Genomic DNA, 7,086 nt, shown 5'->3' on the forward strand with positions numbered 1-7,086 from the left:
GTGCTGGGATTCAAACCTGGGTCTTCTGCAAGAATAACCAGTGTTCTTAACTGCTGAGCCATCTCTCCAGCCCCAAGGTTGGGGGAGGACTGCTGTGAAGTAGTGTCTTCTGGACACAACAGGGCCATGCACTCATGAACTCACAGCAGCTGCATAAGACCTGAAGACCTGCATAGGATCAAGACAGCCAACATTCCAACACACATGGGAGAGAGGCACATGAGGCCCCACCCCTGGCTGAGGAGCTATTAGCATTTGATGGCTACTGGGAGAGGGAGTCATTTTTCTTCAGGGATGTGGCTCTCAGTAGGTTGCCTGGTGCTCTGGAGGGTGACTCCACACCCATGGTCATGCAGGCAGCACTAACTGGACTCAGTAAGTTAACAAAAAAGACATGAAGTTGGGACAGGGTCATGTGTGGGGTTTGGGAAGTGTTGGGGGGAATTGGGGGCTGGGACCAAATTCATTGTATATATCTATGAAATCCTCAAATAATTATGTATATCTACATGCACATATAAAACAAATGAATGTTCAGAAGAAAAAAATTATAATCTTTCATCACAAAAATAAATAACAACAAAATTAACTAGCGGGAACTGTAGTATTCTGGAAGAAATTCTGGTTTGAGTCTGTGCTGTCTGTCATTTAGTAACTGGACAACCCTGGACCAGGTACTAAAGGTTTGGTTTCAGTTTCCTTGTTTATGGAATAGCGACACTGCTCTTCTCTCCCAGTGGTGCTTCCATAAATCCCTTTGTGCTCTGCAAATACCCATAATTCTGGTCTACCAAAAAGCTACTGATGATGCCTTATAGTATCGAAATGTGGCTTGCCTTGACATCTTTAGTATGTGATGGTAACTCTGCATCACATACAGCTGGCTGATAGACCATTTGAATTTCCTTCTGGTCTCCAGTAATGTGCATTTTGCTCATCTAAGTTTTATACAGAAGGACAGGTAAGAGAAACCCAAAAAGATGAACTTTAAATTATCTGTTTTGTTTGTTTCCAGTTCCAGTGATGATTTTGGGGAAAAGAGCTGGCTAGTTAAAAGGATGGAAGTTCAGAGTTCAGATGAAGTGTGGGGATCAGAGCACTTGTGTGTGGTCTCCAACTGTCCACATTCGGTGGGGTCTAATACTATGAATAATCTAGTGTTTGTCTAAGACTGTCTTTAGATACAAATGCAGACAGGAAATGTGCACATAGGCACTATTCCGTGATGACATACCAATGACTTTAATTTCCTTACAATTAAAAAGTTTTGCAACCTCTCATGGACTTTGGCTGTGGGAGTGGTTTTAGATGTGGCAAAACTGTTTCTTTACCCATGTTCAACAAGCAAAAGAGTGATACTCTGTGATAATTCTTTGAGTATACTCATCATGGATTGTATCTGTATTTTGAACATCTGCACATACAGCTGATGCCTTCTTGAAGTGATGGAAAGTAAGAAATAGGAGTCCTCTTCTTAACCTCTCTCCTCTCTAATATTCACCTCAAAGTGCCATTTGTCCAGATTAAGCCACAGTCATAACTAAAGGCACATCAGGGAAGATCCCAAACAGAATAATTGGCGCCACATGTGGGATTCAATAGGGTTTACCTGGGCCATCACAGCCAGAATCCATCAGAAAGGCAGGGGAGGAAAACCCACTGAATACAAGGGAGAGTGCAAGATCTGAGGATAGTCCTGGACCTCTTTCCACCTTTCCTGGGAGAGTGATAGCAAATCAAAGTTCTTTAGAAAGAGGAAGAATGCTTGGTCCTTAGAATGGCATTACAAATAAGGCAACCAGATAATGCCTTGCCCTTTGCCAAAGCACCCTCTTCCCTTGTAAAACGAAGGGGTCATATTCAATGGAGACTTAACATCACTTCCATGTCATTTCCAAAGAACAGCAAGTGACTGTATCATTATTAAGACAACAAACTGCTATAAAGAGTTGAGTCTTAAGTGGCCCCCATCTCACATGTATTATGATTCTCCCCCTTCCTGTTCCTCAGGGATCAAAATCCAGACTCTACTGTATAGAAAGCACACGCCGAGTTAAAACCAAAGTACACATTTCTTGTAAACAATAAGCCAGTACCCATTAAAATGGGTGTGTAGTTAGATAAAATGTGGTCAGCTTTCCAGCTTGGAAGGCTATGCTGGAAGTCAAATAGAGCCCTGGGTGGGGCAACGCGGGAAATGGTGTGTGGAAAGAGAACGGTGGGCCCCAAAGAGAATGGAAAGGAAACGGCCGTTGCAGTCTTTTTAGGAGAGGGGGGCTGCCCTAAAAATTCAAAAGGATTTCCGTTTCAGAAAGTCCTACCTTTCCCTTGGCTGAAGTACAAATCTTTCTTCCGTTTGGGGTGGGTCATATCACCAGAGCTATATCACTCTGGAATCAGATTCCTCACTTTCAACACCCCACCCCCAGCCAATCTTACTGCTTCACTCCTTATTTTAGAGGCCCCCAGCCAAATGATGGCTCAAGGGACTGTATGAACCGCCTGGCATTATCATAGTTCCTGGCCTAAAGAACTTATCTGATTCCGGTTATTTGTAGATCAGAGTCAACAAGGAGCGGCGGTCAGGTTACAAGTCTCCAGAAGCCACTCGGGCTGCCTAAAAACAACTAGAGGTTTCCCCAGTAGGCAGGGGGTCGGCTGCTTGCACCCCTGGGGTAGGTTGGAGGCCGGAGCTTCACACCTTCCAGTCACCAGGCAATAACTACGCTGTGGACCTGACTCATTCCAGGGTCTCTGGGGTGTGCGGAGGATCCCCCGCCCCAGCGCCGAGGGGGCGCCCAACTGCTTGCGAGAAACCGGGGACCGCCGGAGCACTCCATCAGTCTTCCTCCATCCCAGACCTGCGCGCGCCTTTTAGTCTCAGTCCCCTTCCTGGAGGATCTCCAGCCCCACCCGTGCCTCCCTTCCCAAGTGGAGCCCGTCTGGGGCAGTGCCTCCCTTCCGGCCCGAGCCCCCTGCCCACATCAGGCATCTGACCTGCCGGAGCCTCAGAGGTGTGCACTGCTAGCGCTGGTCGCGAGTGCAGCGGTGGTGCCCAGCAGGTGCAAGCCTCCGAAGACCGCCACGCCCCACCCCGCCCCGGCCGCCCGCCGGGCAGCCCTTGATCACCCAACCCGGTCCTGGCCAAGGTAGGGCTTCAGGTCCCTGGCACTGCTCTTCTCTGCTCTCTTGACCCTTCCGTAGACAGCACCAGGCACTCTCTAAGGCGTGCGCTACCAGCAGCTGCAGGTTCCTGGCTTATCCAGGTGGATGGCCACCGACCAACCCAACCGTGACCTACTAGGCAAAGCAATCACTGGGGGTGGGGGTTGGGCGGGGAGATGGGGAACAATCCCAGAGATTGTGGCTCTGAACACTTCTCCAGCCAAGGAACCACAAAACACACCTGACAAGAGCCCAGCACTTGCTCTCCAACAAAGGAATTATCTGGTGGAACATGTATGACCCGAATCTAGTTTTTGTAGGAAATCTTGGTAGTCGACTTGAAGTGTCACATAGTTCTCCTCCCTCCCTCTCCCTCCCTTCCTGTCTCCCTCTCCCCCTTCATTCAATGTTATGTGCCCAACTGACAACAAATCTAAGAGATGGGCATGGTTGTAGAGGCAAAGTATGGGAAACGCTTCCTACTTTAGAATGCACGACTTTTTGTAGTATCTGAGATGATAGAAATCTTTGCAATTATCTTTGGAGCTCTTGTACCTAAGAGTCTGACCTGGTCCTGCCACCCTGCTTACTCCTCACCCCTTAAAGACACTAAGAGAACACCAGCACTGAGGCTCGTTTCGTATCTTCTGATATGAACCAGGGAGGAGTGTTGGCAGATGTACATATGAAAAGCAAGTGATGGGTGGAAGCAAGTCAGGGCTGAGCACCACAGATCTAGATCTCTGAGATGCTTTCTGGCACCTTAGGTGATATTTCTGTTCAGGTTGCTAAACAAGGTGAGAGCTTCATACAGAAGCACAGGCTTTCTCTTCAGGTGCCCAGAAGGCTTTCTCCCAGCCTTTGGCTCTGGTATGGTTCCACTATCCTTCCATAACACGGCCTCCCTCTAGTACCCTTCCCTCCAGGCTCCATTCACTCTGCTTTACAGAGAGAAGATTCACCTGGGCTAATTAGGCTTCTGGTCCAAAGTGCCTGCCTTTCTTTGACTTCATAGAGAAGAGAGGCTGTTTGTTTAAAAGAAGCAGCACTTCAGATCCCATGTGACAGAGAACAGCATTTTCCAGAGTGCCAGTCACCCAGGGTTCTACCCTATCCTCTGTTTCAAAATTCTATATCCTCAGCTTGGGGATTAGTACTTGGAGAAAAGTATCAGGCTTCATGCTGGCATTTGCTCACAGCTGTAGGTTTTGAAATTGAGGGAAGGGTGGAACCCTAGGTGACTGGCCCTCTGGGTGAGGCTGTTCTCTGTCACTGGATCCTTCCTGTGGAGTTACTGCTTACTAATATTTTGTTTTCCTCATAGGTTAATATCATGAAACAAATGTGTGACTTCTTAATTATATAGTTACTAAAGGAAAAAGATGACTTTTACTTATTTTTTAAAAATATTTTATTTATTATTTTATTTTATATGAGTGTGTTGCCTGCATGCATGTAAGTGCACTCTTGTTGTGCATTGCCCACAGAGGTCAAAAGAGGGCATCAGATTCCCCTGGAACTGGAGTTACAGATGGTTGTTAGCTGCCATGTGGGTATTGAATTCAGGACCTCTGCAAGAGCAATCCATGCTCTTAACCACTGAGCCATCTTTTCAGCCCCTTATTTATTTTTTAAAAATAGCAGAGGTAAGCGGATCTCTGTGAGTTCAAGGCCAGCTTGGTCTACATAGTGAGTTCCAGGACAGCTGGGGCTACAGGGAGACCCTGCTTCAAAAAGACAAAAAAAATTTATTTATTATTTTTATGTGTGTTGCCTGAATGTGTACAGGTGCACCCATGTTGTGCAGTGCCTGCAGAGGGCATCAGATTCCCCTGGAACTGGAGAAACAGATGATTATTAACTGCCTTGTAGGTACTGGGATTTGAACCCAGGTCCTCTGCAAGAGCAGCTAGTGCTCTTAACCATTGAACCATCACTCCAGCCCCTTTTGGTCTGCTTATTGAGACATGGTCTTATGTAGACCAAGCTGGTCTTGAACTTGCTATGTAGTCAAGGATGTCACTGAACTGATCTTCCTGCCCTTACCTCCTGAGTGCTAGAACTATAAGGCATGTATCACCATGCCTGGTTTATGTAGTTCTAGGGATTGAATGCAGGACTTGTGCATGTTAGGAAAGCAATCTACCATCTACCCTGCCAGTCAACCAGTCTTTTAGGTCCCATTTGACAACTCTGACAGATGGAAACATCCTCACCCAGAGATAATTCTTTTGTTGTGTTTGTGTGTATGCATGTTTACGTGTGTGTGAATGCATGTGCGTGTGTGTGCCTGTAGAGTTTAGAGGTTGATGTTGGGTGTATTTTCCTATCACTTTACACCTTATTTTTTTTGAGACAGGGTCTCTCACTGAACCTGGAGCTTGCTTACTGATTAATCTTGATTTTTCTGGCCAGCAAGTCCTGGGAAATCCTCTTTTTCTACCTCCCTGGCACTGGAACCACAGGTATATGTTGCTGCCCCCATGTCCTGTTTGTCAAATGGGTTCTGGAGATTTGTACTCAGTTTTTCATGCTTGTCCTGTATTTACTTTCCCTACTGAGCCATCTCTCTAGCTCTGAGATACTTTTTCATATTGAAGAATCAGAACTTGGAAAAGGATTTCTGCCTCAAATTATAGCATCCAGGTTTTAAAACCATGTTTTGTTTCTTAAACAATTATTTATTATTGGGGCTGGAGAGATGGCTCAGCAGTTTAAGAATACTGGTTGTTCTTGCGGAAAACCCAGGTTTGAATCCCAGCACCCACATGGCAGCTAACAACTGTCTGTAACTCCAGTTCTAGGGGATCCGATGGCCTCTTCTGTCTTCCACAGGCATTGCATGACACGGGTTCACTTACCTTGCATGTTTGTGTGTGTACACATGTGTGCAGTGCCTCTGGAGGGCAGAAGAGGGCATCTGATCTCTGGGACCTGGAGTTACAGGCAGTTCTAAGCCTTCATGTAGGTGCTGGGAATCAAATCCAAGGCCTCTGCAAGATCACTAGTGTTGTGATCCATCACTATCACTGCTGTGTCATAAGTGAAAGAAAGGAGGATGGACTCATTCTTTCCTTTAAGGGCATCTACCTGAAGCTGTCTGTTATTTCTAGCCTCAGCTCATTGGCCTGAACTTAGTTATCTAACCCTTCCTTGAGAAAAATCATACTTGTGAGTGGCCATATGCTCAGCTAATGGCATGATGACTGGATAACAAGCTACTTGTGATAAAAGCTTTTAAGATTATTTGTATTTTTTAAATGTGTATGCATGTGTGACTCTGTGTAGGTATGCTGGGGGTGCCCATGGAGACCAGAGGACAGCATTAGATCCCCTGGAGCTGAAGTTACAGGTGGTTCTGAACTGCTGGAAGTGGATGCTGGTAACCAAACTCAGGTTCTTTACAAGAGCAGTATGTGCATTTAACCACTGAACCATTTCTCCACCCCCAAGAGCCTCAAATCTTATTGCAGAATTGTTTATAAAAGCAAATGTGTCAATGTTGAAGTAAGCATATTATAGTATGACCTTTGTAATATATAATGTTTATTTCTATGATGTATTGTAGTACAGAAGAATGAATTAAATTTATATCTATTAACCAGGAAAATAGTTATGATGTATTGTTAAAATTAAAAAGTTGCAGGGTAGTGAGGGATTTTTGCTTTTCTTTATTATGGTAGAATATATATGACATAAAGTGTGTTCTTTATTTAAACTATTTTTAATTATAGCGTTTAGTGGCATTAAGCATATTCATGATGTCATGCAACCACAATCACTATCCATCTTCATAGTTTTTTCATTATCTGACTGCAAAACTCATCCATTAATCAGGAATTCCTCATTCCTGTCTCCCCAGACCCTAATAACCACCATTTTGCTTCCCAACTCTATGAATTTGGCTACTGGAGGCACCTT

The 7,086-nt window shown here is 45.2% G+C and overlaps 1 protein-coding gene across 1 annotated transcript in view; it reads right to left on the reverse strand.

Moving 5' to 3' along the window:
- Positions 1 to 3,082, reverse strand: part of Tmem45b (transmembrane protein 45B) — a 47,619-nt gene extending 44,537 nt beyond the window's left edge. The window contains exon 1 of the mRNA XM_008852115.2: positions 2,998 to 3,082. The gene's annotated coding sequence lies outside the window, so the exon portion shown is untranslated. The remainder of the gene's footprint in view (positions 1 to 2,997) is intronic.
- Positions 3,083 to 7,086: the final 4,004 nt, after the last annotated feature.

This window comes from Nannospalax galili, unplaced genomic scaffold (genome assembly GCF_000622305.1).
Source record: "Nannospalax galili isolate Female #2095 unplaced genomic scaffold, S.galili_v1.0 scaffold6, whole genome shotgun sequence".
NCBI lineage: Eukaryota > Metazoa > Chordata > Mammalia > Rodentia > Spalacidae > Nannospalax > Nannospalax galili.